Below are 20,197 nucleotides of genomic sequence, written 5' to 3'. Positions count from 1 at the left end.
CAAATTAAACAACCATGGAGAGATCACACATCCCTGCCGCAAACCGACATTCACTGAGAACCAATCACTTTCCTTTCTTCCTACTCGTACACATGCTTTACATCCTCAATAAAAACTTTTCACTGCTTCTAGCAACTTGCCTCCCACACCATATATTCTTAATGCCTTCCATAGAGCATCTCTATCAACTCTATCATATGCCTTCTCCAAATCCATAAATGCTACATGCAAATCCATCTGTTTTTCTATGTATTTCTTACATACATTCTTCAAAGCAAACACCTGATCCACACATCCTCTACCACTTCTGAAACCACACTGCTCTTCCCCAGTCTGATGTTCTGTACATGCCTCAACCCTCTCAATCAATACCCTCCCATATAATTTCCCAGGAAAAATCAACAAACTTATATTTCTGTAATTTGAACACTCACTTTTATCCCTTTGCCTTTGTACAATGGCACTATGCATGCATTCTGCCAATCCTCAGGCACTTCACCATTAGCCATACATACATTAAATATCCTTAACAACCAGTCAACAACAAGGTCACCCCCTTTTTTAAAAAATTCCACTGCAATACCGTCCAAACCCGCTGCCTTGCCGGCTTTCATCTTCCGCAAAGCTTTCACTACCTCTTCTCCGTTTACCAAGTCATTCTCCCTAACCCTCCCACTTCGCACACCACCTCGACCAAAACACCCTATATTTGCCACTCTATCATCTAACACATTCAACAAACTTTCCAAAAAAATCCCAGTGACTGCACACAGCCTTGCCTCACATCTACATATATACCAAAACATTCACTCAACTCTTTATCCATCCACTCTTTCACAGCATTTGCTCCTCTATTGAAGACTTTCACACCAACCAAAAGTTGCCCCCTTAACCCATATATATCCTTAACACATTCCACAAAGTATTCCACTTGACTCTGTCTTATGCTTTCTCTAGATCTGTACAAGCTGCATACAACTTTTTACCTTTCACTAAATACTTTTCCAAAGACACCTATACCACAAAAATCTGATCTTCACATTCTCTACCTTTCCTAAAACCTCCTTGCTCTTCACTTATTCTGCATTCATTTGCTTTCATTGCTATATCAATCAACATTCTTGCATGTACATAAATGCATATACTGAAAAATATATCCCTGGGGATAGAAGAAAAAATTTACTAACCAGATACTGGTATCTCTTGCATGACACAGAGGTTGACTAAGAGAAGCAGGAATTGAGGAAGGGGGGAACACTTAAAAGTCTTCCCTCTTGTATTATGACTTTTTCAGTTTTATAAACAGGGTACTTCCTCCAACCTGCAGGTTCCTGACCTCAAACTGAAGAGGAATGAAAAATTCATTAAGCAAAGGATGATACATGAATTATAAATTACACATTGACATTTTCAACTAATACTTACTCACCTTTTAAGATTGCCATGTCTTGGTCACCCTATTCTCCAATTACTTTAAGAGTGCAGTTGCAAACTAGCCACTATGTCTAAAGCCACATGCATCTTCTGCTAGAATTCACTAATAGAACCTCTGTTTCCATTATGACAGATTTACAAGTACATATGGCAATGGAATTTATATCTATATCATGAGTTTCAATAATCACTGTCTAAAACAGGAATATCTTGATATGGTAAAGTACTTGAAATAGGCAAGTTTCCATAATTCAAAGACTGGCATTTAAAAGATCAAACAGCAATGACAGTACACCCTATCTCAAGAGAGCTCAACCGCATGATACAAATGAGGTTCAGTGTTACAACAGCTGTGCTTCTTGTCCACTCAAGATAACCAGGTAGGATGAATCAAAGAGAAGACAATCCTCTATATCTTCTATTCTCACTCCAATCCAACAACAACACAAAGTGCCTCTCATGGCCAAACATGGCTTTGCATAAACACAACTAAAATGAATGAATTGTTACATCCTCTTTCCTTTTTCTTTTTAACACACTGCACATGCATAAAATATATATACAAGAATCAGACAAAATATTTACATCTACACGTAGTAATAAGTGACATAATCAGAAAACCTCTTAGGAGACTTGAAACGCCTCCCCAACCTAGTTTTAAGTACACTATGATTCATTACAAGAGTACTGGGGTTACTGAAATGGTATTTCTGTTTCTGAACATAATCGTGAAGGCCTTCATCTTTCACGTTAGCATCACTACTGGCCTTATCCTCACCTGACACTAGCTGCTGCTCAGTTATACCTCAGCTACATCTTTGAGAGAGTCACCATGCATCATTCTTACTAGAGACTCATATGAATGTCTCATGTAACACCTATTCCTATGTAGTATTCCACCATCCTCCATTTCTACCTCACATGACCTGGCATCTAACTGTTTGGTTACAGTTCCATTCTTCCATCTCTTAACTCCAAGCCTAAATGGTTTAAGTCTGACAGTATCACCCTCACATAATGCAGTGAGGTCATGAGCTTTAACATTGCAATAAGATGCCTGATTATTCTGCAAACATTTCAGTTTAACTACCTCATTCTCTTCAACTTTACTGTTTGGCTTCAGTAAATTTTCTACAATGGGTACAATAGTTTTTGTTCTCCAACACATCATTCTCTGAACAGCTAGATTTTGGTCTTCACCATTATGTTCAGTCTTTCTTAACATATTCTTTGCACTTTTGACAGCAGACTCAACCTTGCCACTTGTCTTGCTATAGTAAGGCAAGATGGTATTACAGCTGATTCCCAATATATTAGTGAACTTTGACACTGTTTCTGAGATCATTTGACGACCATTATCACTTATCGTTTCATCAGGAATAACATATCTAGCACAGAAAGCCTTGATCCTAATAACAACAGGCTGAGCAGTAGTGTCATACAGTCTATCAATCTTTCAAAAGTTAGAAAAATTACATTCAGTTATGAGGTAATATTTGCCATTTAGCTCAAACAGGTCAATGCCAATCTTTTTCTAAGGTCTAATAGGAAACTCATGACTCATCAAGGTTTCATTTGGAAAGGATATTTCATAGTGAAAGAGAAGAGAGAGGCATTTGGACGATTTTTGCAGGGAAAAAATGAAATTGAGTGGGAGACGTATAAAAGAAAGAGACAGGAGGTCAAGAGAAAGGTGCAAGAGGTGAAAAAAAGGGCAAATGAGAGTTGGGGTGAGGGAGTATCATTAAATTTTAGGGAGAATAAAAAGATGTTCTGGAAGGAGGTAAATAAAGTGCATAAGACAAGGGAGCAAATGGGAACTTCAGTGAAGGGCGCAAATGGGGAGGTGATAACAAGTAGTGGTGATGTGAGAAGGAGATGGAGTGAGTATTTTGAAGGTTTGTTGAATGTGTTTGATGATAGAGTGGCAGATATAGGGTGTTTTGGTCGAGGTGGTGTGCAAAGTGCGAGGGTTAGGGAAAATGAGTTGGTAAACAGAGAAGAGGTAGTAAAAGCTTTGCGGAAGATGAAAGCCGGCAAGGCAGCAGGTTTGGATGGTATTGCAGTGGAATTTATTAAAAAAGGGGGTGACTGTATTGTTGACTGGTTGGTAAGGTTATTTAATGTGTGTATGACTCATGGTGAGGTGCCTGAGGATTGGCGGAATGCGTGCATAGTGCCATTGTACAAAGGCAAAGGGGATAAGAGTGAGTGCTCAAATTACAGAGGTATAAGTTTGTTGAGTATTCCTGGCAAATTATATGGGAGGGTATTGATTGAGAGGGTGAAGGCATGTACAGAGCATCAGATTGGGGAAGAGCAGTGTGGTTTCAGAAGTGGTAGAGGATGTGTGGATCAGGTGTTTGCTTTGAAGAATGTATGTGAGAAATACTTAGAAAAGCAAACGGATTTGTATGTAGCATTTATAGATCTGGAGAAGGCATATGATAGAGTTGATAGAGATGCTCTGTGGAAGGTATTAAGAATATATGGTGTGGGAGGAAAGTTGTTAGAAGCAGTGAAAAGTTTTTATCTAGGATGTAAGGCATGTGTACGTGTAGGAAGAGAGGAGAGTGATTGGTTCTCAGTGAATGTAGCTTTGCGGCAGGGGTGTGTGATGTCTCCATGGTTGTTTAATTTGTTTATGGATGGGGTTGTTAGGGAGGTGAATGCAAGAGTTTTGGAAAGAGGGGCAAGTATGAAGTCTGTTGGGGATGAGAGAGCTTGGGAAAGTGAGTCAGTTGTTGTTCGCTGATGATACAGCGCTGGTGGCTGATTCATGTGAGAAACTGCAGAAGCTGGTGACTGAGTTTGGTAAAGTGTGTGAAAGAAGAAAGTTAAGAGTAAATGTGAATAAGAGCAAGGTTATTAGGTACAGTAGGGTTGAGGGTCAATTCAATTGGGAGGTGAGTTTGAATGGAGAAAAACTGGAGGAAGTGAAGTGTTTTAGATATCTGGGAGTGGATCTGGCAGCGGATGGAACCATGGAAGCGGAAGTGGATCATAGGGTGGGGGAGGGGGCGAAAATTCTGGGAGCCTTGAAGAATGTGTGGAAGTCGAGAACATTATCTCGGAAAGCAAAAATGGGTATGTTTGAAGGAATAGTGGTTCCAACAATGTTGTATGGTTGCGAGGCGTGGACTATGGATAGAGTTGTGCGCAGGAGGATGGATGTGCTGGAAATGAGATGTTTGAGGACAATGTGTGGTGTGAGGTGGTTTGATCGAGTAAGTAACGTAAGGGTAAGAGAGATGTGTGGAAATAAAAAGAGCGTGGTTGAGAGAGCAGAAGAGGGTGTTTTGAAATGGTTTGGTCACATGGAGAGAATGAGTGAGGAAAGATTGACCAAGAGGATATATGTGTCGGAGGTGGAGGGAACGAGGAGAAGAGGGAGACCAAATTGGAGGTGGAAAGATGGAGTGAAAAAGATTTTGTGTGATCGGGGCCTGAACATGCAGGAGGGTGAAAGGAGGGCAAAGAATAGAGTGAATTGGAGCGATGTGGTATACCGGGGTTGACGTGCTGTCAGTGGATTGAATCAAGGCATGTGTATGGGGGTGGGTTGGGCCATTTCTTTCGTCTGTTTCCTTGCGCTACCTCGCAAACGCGGGAGACAGCGACAAAGCAAAAAAAAAAAAAAAATTTCATAAGACCTAAAAGCCTCACAATATTGCACCAAGGATTTTATTTCAAGTACACACTCTACCTGGCTCTGCACAAACACCCTTCAATACCCACATGGCCAACATGTATGTTCTTCTTTATCTTGGGCCATAACTGCTGAGATATGACAAGTCTCTCCTCCCTAAAGATAAGACCATCTTCATAAAACAATTCATCCCTCAAGTCAAAATATGGTGCGACAACTCCAGGCAGTTGAGATTCTTTTATCAGGTTAACTCTGTTGAAAAGCAGTTTTCAGTCTGCAATGTGTTGTCCCTTTTAGCCTCTTGACTACCTAAGTCTATCCTATCACCAGTCAGTGTTAAAGTAACAGCATCAATTTTTTCAGACTCATCATCGGAGTCCCTATTCTAAACAGGTAAGTAGAGTCTACTTAATGTGTCAGCAATGAACATTTGGTTGCCTTTCATGTACCTTACTTCAATGATATATACAGGGGCTCTTATAAGCATTGCCTGAAACCTCTTTGGGGCCTTGTCTAAAAGCTTCACCTCAATACTTTCAAGTGGCTTGTGGTCTACATACACAATTACTGGTCTATCATATGTAAACTGGTGCCATTTTTCTAGTGCATTTACAATGGCAAGACTCTTTTCTCTATAATAGCATACCAACTCTCTGTATTAGTCAGTGCCCTACTGGCGTAGCACAAAGGATGGCCTTCCTGCTACAATATTGCAAGCATCTGACTGAATTACTAATTGTTTGCTGGAGTCAAAATACCTTAGAACTGGTGCTTTTGTCAGTGAGCTTTTAATTTCCAGAAATGCTTTAGCCTCCGCATTCCACCACTTCCATTCAACATCCTTCCCTACCAGACAGACAATAGGACGTAATACAGTAGCTATATTGGGCAGAAATTCAAAAATAGTTAACCATGACAACCAATCATTGCACATCATCTTTATCCCTAGGTGGTTCCATCTTCATTAAGGCCTCCACCTTTTTAGGATTAGGCCCAAATCCCTTACTTGTCACCACAAGCCCCATGAAATCAACCTCATGCATACAAAATTAACATTTATTTTGATTGTCTTATTCCTGCCACAGAACACCTTGCTAAAAACTTCCTCATCCTCTAATCATGGTTTTATCATCACCATACACTAGTACATCATCTGCTACACCATGTATGCCTTGCAGGCCTTCTAGAGCTTGATGCAATCTCTTTTAAAAGATTTCATTGCTCACTCTCAAGCCAAAGGGTAGGTACAACCATCTCTACCTCCCAAATGGAATAGCAAACATTGTCAAACTAACTCACAATGATGGTAGCCAGCCTCTAGATCACAGATGGAAAATATGGTTGCACCATTTAGATCAGGTAAAACATCCTTTATAACGGGCAATTCATAATATTCCCTTTTCAGCGCCACATTCAAGGGTCTAGGGTCAATACACACCCTGAGATCACCTGACTTCTTTGTAGAGACACATTTGATTCATCCAATCAGTTAGTACATCCACAGGAATTATTTTACTTTCATGTAACTTATCCAAAGCCTTTTTGGCTTCTTGTTTCATGGCCTCTGGGATCCTCCTGGCTGGCCAAACAACACAATCAGCATCATCAGGTATTTCTAAATGCACAAGGCCACCAGGCAATGATCCCAAATTGCCATCAAACACTAGGAAATTCTATGCACAAATCAATATACTGTTTTATTACATTAATGCTCTCAAAATTATCATAATTGATGGGTATCAATCCCATCTTTACTGCTCACCTGGCACTAAATAATGGCATAAAACTGCTTAAACCATCAACACTAACACATCGAATGTCATACTCCAATCCTGTCCTGGGATTCATTGTCCATTCAACACACCCACCAAGTGCTTTCTCTGTAGAACTCACATATGTGTAGGGTAATCTTCTTAAACAAATGAGCAGTAATAATATACTTAATAGGGAACACACTAATAGTAGCACCACAATCATTTTGTGTTTTTACTGATTCACCATTGATCAGCATCTTGCAGTATACAGAATAAACTCTTGCTGTACAGACACATGAGGCACTGAAGTGCTTTCTCAAACCACAATTTCAAAGTCACCCCCTGGCAGGACATATTTCCTCTATCAACTCGTGAGCCTTATAACAAAATTTGCAAACGATAACTGTCTTAGCGGTACATCTGTGGCCAGAAGGCCACATATCTTTCTCACTAAACTTGTTAAATTTGTACTTTTGATCATGCCATTGTTAAGCGTTCCTAACATTATTTCCTACACTCTAACTGTATCTGGCATTGTTAAAGTTCTTAACTACATTAACACTTTGTACTACCACCTCAGTTTCTGTCAACACTTTCATCTAAGTACTTACCACCTCCATGACTATACAAATGTCTATGGCAGACTATAGGTCTAACCTCCATTGAGAAAGGAGTTTTTTCCTGGTCTTATCAACTCTAATACCAATTATTAGTTGGTCTGTTAGCAACTTATCATGCATAAAGTCACAAAACCCATGGGATTTTGCCATATTCCTGAGAGCAACCATATATTGGTCAATGCTCTCTTTTAACCTTTGGTCACGACTATCAAATCAGAACCTCTGAATAAATTCATTCCCTTTACCAACTATTACCTTTTCAAATTTGTTGGTGACGTCATCTTGCACATGTTTACTTTCACTTGGAGATAACAGAATGCTATTCACAATGCAAAGCCCATCAATACCTATACAACTTTCAAAAAGTTTAAATTCTAACAACTCAGATTTCTGGTCTATCCCTGACAGTTCAAGATAATTCCTGAAGAGTTGAATCCACAAATACTAATCCTCAGCCACTGGATGATCATAAATCTAAGACAGCAGGTGGAGAATATATTAACACTAGGTAGTCTCACTGTGGTAACATGCTGTGGTGCCATGGAAAGCACATGACAACATGGTCCTGGTGCACCGCTAATGCTCAAGACGTCCCTGGGTACTTCCTCTTCCCCATAACACTGTGCCTGGAACTTATGTTGAACCATCAGTCAAACATGATGATGCTAAACAGCAGGTAGGTTGTAGACAATCAGGCCATGGTGCCACCACTGCCGACCTAGGCAGGAGCCTTCCACGTGAATCTCGATGTAGCACCAGAACAGCTCACCACACCTCTATGTAGTCATCAATGACGTACATTCCAATGCTGCCACCATGTTACAATAGCTCTTGTCCGCTCAAGATAAGCAAGCAGGATGAATACAAGAGAAAGCAGTCCTCATCATCTTCAAATTTCGCTCCAATCCAACAACAACAGCGTGAAGCGCCTCTCGTGGCCAAACTCAGCATTAAAGCTAAACATAACTTTGCGTAAACACAATTAAAATGAATTAATGAGCATTGCTTTATTTGGCATTATCTGAAACTTCACTTTCTACGACACGCAGGGAATACATGGGAAGTATTCTTTCTCCCCTATCCCCAGGGATATACATATATATATATATATATATATATATATATATCCCTGGGGATAGGGGAGAAAGAATACTTCCCACGTATTCCCTGCGTGTCGTAGAAGGCGACTAAAAGGGAAGGGAGCGGGGGGCTGGAAATCCTCCCCTCTCATTTTTCTTTTTTTTTTTTTCCAAAAGAAGTAACAGAGAAGTGGGTCAGGTGAGAATATTCCCTCAAAGGCCCAGTCCTCTGTTCTTAACGCTACCTCGCTATCGCGGGAAATGGCGAATAGTATGAAAGAAAAGAAAAGATATATATATATATATGTATGTGTGTATGTGTAGGAAGAGAGGAAAGTGATTGGTTCTCAGTGAATGTAGGTTTGCGGCAGGGGTGTGTGATGTCTCCATGGTTGTTTAATTTGTTTATGGATGGGGTTGTTAGGGAGGTAAATGCAAGAGTCTTGGAAAGAGGGGCAAGTATGAAGTCTGTTGAGGATGAGAGAGCTTGGGAAGTGAGTCAGTTGTTGTTCGCTGATGATACAGCGCTGGTGGCGGATTCATGTGAGAAACTGCAGAAGCTGGTGACGGAGTTTGGTAAAGTGTGTGGAAGAAGAAAGTTAAGAGTAAATGTGAATAAGAGCAAGGTTATTAGGTACAGTAGGGTTGAGGGTCAAGTCAATTGGGAGGTGAGTTTGAATGGAGAAAAACTGGAGGAAGTGAAGTGTTTTAGATATCTGGGAGTGGATCTGTCAGCGGATGGAACCATGGAAGCGGAAGTGGATCATAGGGTGGGGGAGGGGGCGAAAATTTTGGGAGCCTTGAAAAATGTGTGGAAGTCGAGAACATTATCTCAGAAAGCAAAAATGGGTATGTTTGAAGGAATAGTGGTTCCAACAATGTTGTATGGTTGCGAGGCGTGGGCTATGGATAGAGTTGTGCGCAGGAGGATGGATGTGCTGGAAATGAGATGTTTGAGGACAATGTGTGGTGTGAGGTGGTTTGATCGAGTAAGTAACGTAAGGGTAAGAGAGATGTGTGGAAATAAAAAGAGCGTGGTTGAGAGAGCAGAAGAGGGTGTTTTGAAATGGTTTGGGCACATGGAGAGAATGAGTGAGGAAAGATTGACCAAGAGGATATATGTGTCGGAGGTGGAGGGAACGAGGAGAAGAGGGAGACCAAATTGGAGGTGGAAAGATGGAGTGAAAAGGATTTTGTGTGATCGGGGCCTGAACATGCAGGAGGGTGAAAGGAGGGCAAGGAATAGAGTGAATTGGAGCGATGTGGTATACAGGGGTTGACGTGCTGTCAGTGGATTGAATCAAGGCATGTGAAGCGTCCGGGGTAAACCATGGAAAGCTGTGTAGGTATGTATATTTGCGTGTGTGGACGTGTGTATGTACATGTGTATGGGGGGGTTGGGCCATTTCTTTCGTCTGTTTCCTTGCGCTACCTCGCAACCGCGGGAGACAGCGACGAGGTATAAAAAAAAAAAAAAAAAAAAAAAAAATATATATATATATATATATATATATATATATATATATATATATATATATATATATATATATATGGTCCTCTGTCATGCAGAATATGGGATTAACAATAAACTAGTGTTACTAAAACCTTTTATCAAGCATACCAGTATTATTTTTAGAATTAGTATTCTGCAGTTTGTGTATAGAGACCAACCACATGAAGACTGAATGTTATGCTAACTCCTTCCCTGGAACAATGAAGCTTTGGAACTCTCTTCCGTGTTTCATCTCTCCCTCTTCCTATAAATAACTACCTTTAAGAGTCAGGTCTACAAACACCAGAGGAGCTCTGATCAATTTTTCCATTCATTTTCTTACACATATTCCTTTCAACCAAGATAGCCATGACTAGGGCATATTTTGCCCTTGCCATGACTGTTACTATTGAGAAAATAAAAATGGAAGACATCTAAGCTGTTAAAAGGGGCTTAAGCTCCAGTCAAATCAAGTACAGAAGTGTAATATTAACTGGGATGATAGATACTCTTTTTCCTTTTAATCTTAAAGGCTAAGTCACAGACGAAAGTTCTTATCGTGGACAGGACTTATAAGGAAGAGGGAAAATGAAGATCAGCAAATGTAAAGATGGAAAATTGAGAAATAGAAATAAAAATAATCCAAGAGCTTTAGAGGAATTGCAAAGCTTGCCTTTTGAAAAGGGGCAGCACCTAGTGTAAGCTCACAGGAGATTTCTGCATGTGTCCTAGCCTCTAAGGACTCATTGGCTGCAGCTTCCCATAACATCTGTGTGGAAACCATTAGGAATCCTCCTCCTTTCTTTGATCAGCAAAGCTGAGGCATTCCCTTCCCTGTTTTGTCTTTCCCTCTTCCATATTTCTCCTGAGGAGCTCCTCTTCCCTATTTCTCCAGTGGAGTTCAAACTTATTTCCTGTGTATAATTCTCTCATACTCTTAATTCTTCATCTAATCCAATTTGGTCATGCCTTAAGCATGTTTTTGCCTATACAATATTGACCATTATGAAAAAAAGGCATTAAAACATCTCATGCTTAATCTCCCAGTTGCAAAATAAGTATTGTGCTATGAAATGCCTTGCCAACTATTTCATGGTATGGCAATTGCTAGGAAAAAAGAAAGCTCTAACAGTGTGGAGTTACGATATGGTTAACAGGAAAGGTCTTTAAAAGTTCTGTCCGTGGTAAACAAGAAAGACTTCTGAATATCTTACAGTTTTAAAGAGGAAAGAGTGCATGCATGTAATTCAATTTGGTACAAACGAGTACCTTGAAATAAATGTGTTAGGGCATCAGGGCTGTGTAATACTACAATGGTTATTTAAGGTTTACATGAATGGGAAAACTGTAAGAGATGAGAGTGAGGTGAGGTGACTGCAGCATGCTCCTAAAGTTCTAAACCATGGTGGAACAGAATGGAAGCTACCATAGCAACTGTAAGTACATGATTTTGTTCTTGTAAATGAAATAGAACAGAATGGAAGATACCACAGCAACTGTAAGTAAATGATTTTACTCTTGTAACTGAATGAGAAAAGAAGATAGACAATACAAAAGATCATTTTGATAATGAGGTTATGAAGAGGATGTTAAAATTTAATTTAAGAAAGAGCTAAACTGGCAGTCACAGTGCAATATTGATTTAAATGAAATAAAATCAGAAGCATATCCCTGGGGATAGGGGAGAAAGAATACTTCCCACATATTCCTTGCGTGTAATAGAAGGCGACTGAAAGGGAAGGTAGTGGGGGGCTGGAAATGCTCCCCTCGCTTTTAGTTTTCCTAAAGAGGGAACAGAGGAGGGGGCTAAGTGAGGACATTCCCTCAAAGGCTCAGTCCTCTTTTCTCAACGCTACCTTGCTAGCATGGGAAATGGCGAATAGTATGAAAAAAATGAGGTGTTTGCGACTAATTGTACATAAAGATGGCAGTGGGAGAACAGATGAAAGAGGGATCACACAGGGGAGAATTGGAGGTACACCAAAGGATATGGTAAATGGAAAGAAATGGATTGAATAGTGTGCAAGAAACTTGTGTAAGTGGGTGTTTGACTCACCCTGTAATATGATGTGGTTTACTCATTCTCTGGCCCTGAGGGCAGTCAACTTGTGTGAACCACTGACTACTCACCTTTGTTCTCCTGTTGTCATGTTATGAACCAAGATGAATAATACAGCCTCACAAGCAAATTAACTCTTTCTTAAACTACACTCTAGGAAGTAAGGGAGGGTGAAGAAGGCACAGGAAGGAACAAGATGAAAAGGATGAGGAACGATGGAAGAGAGCAAAAAGCTTTGACTGACTATATGGCAGGAGATGAAAGATTGAGGAAAGCCGTTGTGAGAGGATTCTCTGGAGACTGGCTATTTCACAGGTCTTGAGGGCATGAAGATCATGGAGAGGTAGAGTTACGATGTAAGGAAGAATGGGGTGGTGACAGTGTTGGCAAGCAAATAAATTAATCAAAAAATATGCAGGAGCATGAAAAAAAGTAAAACCGATAACTTAAAGCTTAGATGGAAGTGCAGCGAATGTAAAGAGACAGTCGTGTGTGATTGAGGTTTAAAATGTTCTGAGAAATATTATTAAAGGCTGTACACTTAATAGTTGTATAATAGGTCATGAGATAGGAATAATAAGGGCAATAAATGGTGCATGGAAGAGATCAGAAATGCTGTAAAAGAAGAAAAATGCATATGGTAGACTGCTTGAAAGGAATTTACCAGTGGAACTTCAGCAACAGAGGAGGGAAGAATATAAAATGTGTAAGCAGAATGTTAAGAAGCTGATAGAGAAAAGCAAATCTAAATGAAGATTTTGTAAGAAAGTTGAGAGAAAAGTTTTGGAAAAGTAAGAAATTATACTAGAAGGAGGTGATAAAGGAAAAAGTTGGATGTAAGACTAGGATGTGGAAAAGAAGAGACTTGGATGTAAGAGTAGAAATGCTGATGTGAGATGTAAGGGGAGTTGCTGAATCAAAAGGAGGAAGTGAAAGGAAGATGGAAAGAGTATTTGAAGAATTGATAAATGTGGAAGAAGGGGAGGCAGCATTTGTTACATGCATGAGAACAAAGGATGGAAGGAAGAGGATACAAAAGGTGTGAAGGGCAATAATGTGGCTGAAAGTAGGAAAGGCACCTGGAGTGGATGAAATTACAGCTGAAATAATGAAGTATGTAGGAGAGAGTGAGAGAGAGTGGCAGCTTCTGATATGTAATTAAGCACAGAAAAACAAAGTTGTGCCTGAGGATTGGGTGAAAGCTATTACTGTTCCTTTATTCAAGGAAAAAGGTGCTAAGGATGTATATAGCAATTACAGGGGAAGAGGAAAAGAGGGATGTTCAATTCTACTACCACCAAGAGTATGGAAGGTGTTACAGAGCATGGATGGAATGGATTAGGAATAGTGCAGGGTGAAAGGAAAGGGGACTGTGAAATATGTATGGGCATGTGTAAATGCACTTGTGAACATGAAGACTGTATGAGGTAAGGGAGAAATGAAGCTTTTCTGGAGGAATTCAAATGACTGCATAAACGGTTTTGAGAATGATAGAAACATGGTTGTACTAGGTGATATGAGTGTTAAAGTGGGATTTGATGAAATTGGTGAAACAGTTGGTAAATGGGGAGTGCCCGGTGTAAAAGAGAATGGAAGCTATCTTGTGGATATTTGTGCTGAAAGGGGTTCATTCCTTATGAAAACCTTTTTTCAACACAAGATGATCCACAGATATACAAGGATAAGGAATGATGGAAGAGAAAAGCAAAAGGCTTTGACTGATTATGTGACAGTGTATGAAAGATTGAGAAGGCTATCCTGGATGAGGAAGGTTATGCTCCATGAGAGGATTCTATGGAGACTCTGACCATTTCATGGTTCTTGTGGGGATAAGGATCAGGAAAAGGTGGAGGTATGGTGTAACGAAGAATGAAGAGGCTGAAGTGTTGGCAATTGAGAAGATGAATCAGGAAAAATACAGGAAGGAGTATTAAAAGAAGGTAAGTGAAGGCTTAGACGGAAATGCAGTAAATGTAGGAATGCAGTCATGTGCGAATGAGGTGTTTAAAATGTTAAAAAAAAATACTTGTAAAGGTTGTAGAATCAGTAGTTAGATACAAGGTAGTGAGATACAAGAATGAAAAGGGCACTGCATGGTGGTCAGAAGAGATTAGAAATGCTGTGGAAGAGAAGAAAAAGGCATATGGTTGATTGATCAATAGGAGCATACCTGTGGAAGTTCAACAAAGGAGGAGAGAAGAGTACAAAATATGAAAGCAGAATGCTAAGAAGCTGATAGAGGAAAGCAAAGAAAGAGTAGATTAAGATTTTGGAAGAAAGTGAAAATTTCCGGGATAATAAGAAACTATACTGGAAGAAGGCGAAAAGAAAAAGGAAAGAGGTGGTTGTAAGAATGGAAATATTGATGGGAGAAGTAAGGAAGGGGAATGGCTGAATCAAAAGGAGGACATGAGAGGAAGCTGGAAATAGTATTCTGAAGAGCTGATGAATGTTGGAGAAGAAGATGCAGCAGTTGTTACAAGCATAGGTATGGAGGAGGGAAGGAAGAGGATATAAGTGCAGAGGCCTATAGCACAGAGGGAGGTAAGAAAGGCAATAATGAGGCTGAAGGTTGGAAAGGCACCTGGAGTGGATGGGATTTCTGCTGACATGCTGAAGTATGGAGAAGAAAGTGTGATAAAGTGGATGCATCTTAAATGTAATTTTGCATGGAAACACAAGGTTATGCTTGAGGATTGCGTGAAAGCTATTATTGTTCCTGAATAAAGTTTATTCTATTTTATTTAATTATACTTTGTCGATGTCGCCCGTGTTAGCGAGGTAGCACAAGGAAACAGACGAAAGAATGGCCCAACCCACTCATATACATATGTATATACATACACGTCCACACATGCACATATGCATACCTATACATCTCAACGTATACATATATGTACACACAGACATAAACATATACACACATGTACATAATTCATACTGTCTGCCCTTATTCATTCCATCACCACCCCGCCACACATGAAATGACAACCCCCTCCCCCCGCATGTGTGCGAGGTAGCGCTAGGAAAAGACAACAAAGACCACATTCGTTCACACTCAGTCTCTAGCTGTCATGTAATAATGCACCGAAACCACAGCTCCCTTTCCACATCCAGGCCCCACAAAACTTTCCATGGTTTACCCCAGACACTTCACTTGCCCTGATTCAATGCACTGACAGCACGTCGACCCCGGTACACAACATTGTTCCAATTCACTCTATTTCTTGCATGCCTTTCACCCTCCTGCATGTTCAGGCCCCGATCACTCAAAATCTTTTTCACTCCATCTTCCACCTCTAATTTGGTCTCCCACTTCTCCTCGTTCCCTCCACCTCTGACACATATATCCTCTTGGTCAATCTTTCCTCACTATTCTCTCCATGTGACCAAACCATTTCAAAACACCCTCTTCTGCTCTCTCAACCACACTCTTTTTATTACCACACATCTCTCTTACCTTTTCATTACTTACTCAATCAAACCACCTCACACCACATACTGTCCTCAAACATCTCATTTCCAGCACATCCACCCTCCTCCGCACAACTCTATCTATAGACCAAGCCTCGCAACCATATACCTCCAAATTGACTTGTCCCTCAACCATACTGTACCTAATAACCTTGCTCTTATTCACATTTACTCTCAGCTTTCTTCTTTCACACACTTTACCAAACTCAGTCACCAGCTTCTGCAGTTTCTCACCTGAATCAGCCACCAGCGCTGTATCATCAAAGGATGTATGTAGCAATTATAGGGAAACAAGTCTGTTAAGTATACCAGGAAAAGTCTATGAAAGAAAATTTATTGAGAGTGATGGAAGTGACTGACTGAATAATAAGTGAAGAGCAAGGGAGTTTTAAGAAAGATTGAGGATATGTGGATCTGATTTTTGTTTTGTAAAGATGACCATGGGAAAGTATTTAGCAAAAGGTAAGAGGTTTTATGTTGTATGCAGTTTTTATGGATCTGGAGAAAGCGTATGACAGTGTCAAGTGGAATGCTTTGTGGAATGTGTTAAAGATATATGATATGGGGGGGAAACTGTTGGATGGTGTAAAGACCTTCTATAAAGGAGCAAAGGCATGTGTAAGAGTGGATGGAGAGCTGAGTGAAAGTTTTGGGATACATGTAGGTGTGAGGCATGGCTGTGTGATGTCACCGTGGCTTTTTAATATACATATGGATGGAGTGATAAGAGATACAAAAGCAAAACTACGGAAAAGGGGTGCAAAGATGGAATGTGGTGATGAGATACAGTGGCTAGTGGCAAGCCTATTCATTGATGACACAGGGTTATTTGTGGAGAGTGAAGAGGAGTTGCACAAGGTTGTAAGTGTGTTTTAAGAAGTGTGGAAGCACAGGAGATTGAACATAAATGCAAGTAAAAGTAAAGTAATGGTATTTGAAGGAAAATGGGGCGAAAGAATAGATTTTGTAAAACCATATAGAGTGAAAGAAAAAAGTGGTACTAAACTGTGCTGTGGATATGGGGAAAAAAAAATGGTACATGTGAGGGAAATTAAGAATCTGGGAGCTGTTTTGGGTAAATGTGGTGATATGGAAGGAGAGATAAGGAAGAGAGTAGTACAAGGTAGATGAGTCACTGGGTCTCTTAATAGAATAAAGAAGGGTGGAGGTGTAAGTATGAAAGTGAAGAGAAGATTAATTGACAGCATAGTCCTCCCAACCCTGACCAATGCAGCCGAAACATGGACATGGAGTGAGGCACAGAAGTCAAGAATCTACGCTGTGGAAATGAGTTATTTGAGAAGAGCATGTGGTGTGACTATATGGAATGAAGAAAGAAATGAAAGAGAGTATGAGAGATGTGGTATAGTAAGGAATGCAAAGGAAATGAGTTGTGGAGTGGTAGAATGGGTGAAACATAATACTTTGGGAGTTCACAAGGAGAGTGTGTGATAGCACAATTAAAGGTACTGGTGAGAGTGGAAGACCACCTGTGACATGGGCAAATAGGGTGGAGGAATACTGGATGGAGAAAAACAGAGGAAGAATGCATGGAATGGTGTATGTGAGGGAGGCACATAAGGACAGGGATAAGTGGAGAATCCTTTGCCGTGTCCACCCCTTGATGGGAGTTCCCGAAGGAGACAGGCATCAGAGATATTGATAGATAGACAAAAGTCTGTTAAGTTTACAAGGAAATACAAGGAAAAGTGTATTCAAGAATGCTGATTTATAGTGATGAAAGTGACTGAATGCAGAATAAGTCAGGAACAAAGGGGTTTTTGGAGAGGAAGGGAATGTGTGGATCAAATTTATGTGGTAAAGATGACCACAGAAAAGTATTTAGCAAAAGGTAAGAAGCTGTATGCAGCTTTTATGGATCTGTAGAAAGCATATGAGAGTCAAGTGGAATGTTTTATGGGATGTGTTAAGTACATATGGGGTAGGGAGACAACTGTTGAATGGTGTGAAAGCCTTCTTAAGAGGAGCAAATGCATATGTAAGAGTGGAAGGAGCAAAAGTTATGATATATATGTGGGTGTGAAGCAGGGCTGTGTAATGTCATTGTGACTTTTCATTGTTTATAAAGGAAGGAGAGAAAAATGCAGAGAAAAATGGATGCAAGGAATCTGATGAAAGATAAGTGTGCACAAGAGTGAGGTGAAAGGATGAGGACGTATGGAAAGCATGAGAATATGGTGGAAGGAGAGAAAAATGCAGAGAAAAATGGATGCAAGGAATCTGATGAAAGATAAGTGTGCACAAGAGTGAGGTGAAAGGATGAGGACGTATGGAAAGCATGAGAATATGGTGGAAGGAGAGAAAAATGCAGAGAAAAATGGATGCAAGGAATCTGATGAAAGATAAGTGTGCACAAGAGTGAGGTGAAAGGATGAGGACGTATGGAAAGCATGAGAATATGGTGGAAGGAGAGAAAAATGCAGAGAAAAATGGATGCAAGGAATCTGATGAAAGATAAGTGTGCACAAGAGTGAGGTGAAAGGATGAGGACGTATGGAAAGCATGAGAATATGGTGGAAGGAGAGAAAAATGCAGAGAAAAATGGATGCAAGGAATCTGATGAAAGATAAGTGTGCACAAGAGTGAGGTGAAAGGATGAGGACGTATGGAAAGCATGAGAATATGGTGGAAGGAGAGAAAAATGCAGAGAAAAATGGATGCAAGGAATCTGATGAAAGATAAGTGTGCACAAGAGTGAGGTGAAAGGATGAGGACGTATGGAAAGCATGAGAATATGGTGGAAGGAGAGAAAAATGCAGAGAAAAATGGATGCAAGGAATCTGATGAAAGATAAGTGTGCACAAGAGTGAGGTGAAAGGATGAGGACGTATGGAAAGCATGAGAATATGGTGGAAGGAGAGAAAAATGCAGAGAAAAATGGATGCAAGGAATCTGATGAAAGATAAGTGTGCACAAGAGTGAGGTGAAAGGATGAGGACGTATGGAAAGCATGAGAATATGGTGGAAGGAGAGAAAAATGCAGAGAAAAATGGATGCAAGGAATCTGATGAAAGATAAGTGTGCACAAGAGTGAGGTGAAAGGATGAGGACGTATGGAAAGCATGAGAATATGGTGGAAGGAGAGAAAAATGCAGAGAAAAATGGATGCAAGGAATCTGATGAAAGATAAGTGTGCACAAGAGTGAGGTGAAAGGATGAGGACGTATGGAAAGCATGAGAATATGGTGGAAGGAGAGAAAAATGCAGAGAAAAATGGATGCAAGGAATCTGATGAAAGATAAGTGTGCACAAGAGTGAGGTGAAAGGATGAGGACGTATGGAAAGCATGAGAATATGGTGGAAGGAGAGAAAAATGCAGAGAAAAATGGATGCAAGGAATCTGATGAAAGATAAGTGTGCACAAGAGTGAGGTGAAAGGATGAGGACGTATGGAAAGCATGAGAATATGGTGGAAGGAGAGAATTAGAAGATTTTTATCAAATGAGAACTTAAAAAGAGGAATTTTTGAGGTATGAAGGTATAATTGTGAGTGTGAAGAAATTCTGGAAGAGAGGATACATGATGGTGATTAAATGACCAAACACTTTTTCATTCCATGGTGCTTTAAAGAAAAAACATAGAAATAAACTGGTTTGTTAGTAAACCAAAAACAAATCACAGATCTTGTACTATGGGTCCTTAATTACCCAAACTTACCCCTTAAAAGAGACCACAAACATGCTTGAATTTACTTTAGACTCGCCCCTAAAAATTTAAAATTAATCTTTAACAGGCTACATCCGTAGTTGATTCAGTTGATGACGAAGAAGAGAAATTACACTTTGCATAATAAGCTAAAGTAAAACCTTGAAGCCATGTACTTAAAGAAATATGTGTAAACTTTTCATAACATCATCCTTCTTAGGCGTGGAATATATATTACGTAAAGTGCTACTACAAAACAAGAATCATGTAAATATCTCAAATACTATCAAGATCTAAAGGGAATAGAAAAAGTATCACCTTGATGTTAAACCATCAGTAATAATATGAAACAAAACAGTGAATTATAAATACTGAATTTTTTGGGACGTGAAGTTCCATAAACTTACTTTTGAGTAGAATGAGACTTTGATTTCATGATCCATGGGAGGCCATATTTTCCTTTTTCGTAGGGATTTTAGCATGTGTCTACAACCAGCAATTTCTTGAGCTACAGAGGTCCTTCCACAGCTCACCATCCCCACCACAGTCAGGTAAAGGAGGTGGGGAGCCTCACAACCATCCCCACTACTTTAAGGTGTAGGAGAGGGTGAGCCTTACTCCAACCCCTCACCCCCACCACTGTGTGGTGGAGGAGGGGGCGAACCTCATTATCATCCCCCTCCTACTGTGAGGTGAAAGAGGAGGCAAACCTTATAACCTCCCATCCCACTGTAATGTTAAAGTGTGGCAAGCCTCACCCTCACCACTGTGAGGTGGAGGAGACAAGTGAGGCAGACGGAGGTGAAGGAAGTCCACCTCACCCCCACCACTGTGTGGTGGAGGAGGGGGCGAACCTCATTATCATCCCCCTCCTACTGTGAGGTGAAAGAGGAGGCAAACCTTATAACCTCCCATCCCACTGTAATGTTAAAGTGTGGCAAGCCTCACCCTCACCACTGTGAGGAAGAGG

The 20,197-nt window shown here is 40.3% G+C and overlaps 1 long non-coding RNA gene across 1 annotated transcript in view; it reads right to left on the bottom strand.

Annotated features, from left to right (window-relative positions):
- LOC139746292 (uncharacterized) overlaps positions 1 to 19,844 on the bottom strand; it is an 83,108-nt gene extending 63,264 nt beyond the window's left edge. Inside the window, exons 1-2 of the long non-coding RNA XR_011712131.1 lie at positions 19,635 to 19,844; positions 1,188 to 1,342 (exon numbers count right to left, since the gene is read on the bottom strand). This is a non-coding gene — a long non-coding RNA (uncharacterized lncRNA). The remainder of the gene's footprint in view (positions 1 to 1,187; positions 1,343 to 19,634) is intronic.
- Between the last annotated feature and the right edge of the window lie 353 nt (positions 19,845 to 20,197).

Source organism: Panulirus ornatus, chromosome 64, assembly GCF_036320965.1.
Source record: "Panulirus ornatus isolate Po-2019 chromosome 64, ASM3632096v1, whole genome shotgun sequence".
Taxonomy (NCBI): Eukaryota; Metazoa; Arthropoda; class Malacostraca; order Decapoda; family Palinuridae; genus Panulirus; species Panulirus ornatus.
Note: the sequence above shows the minus strand (reverse complement) of the source record. Positions and strands in the feature narration are given on the sequence as shown.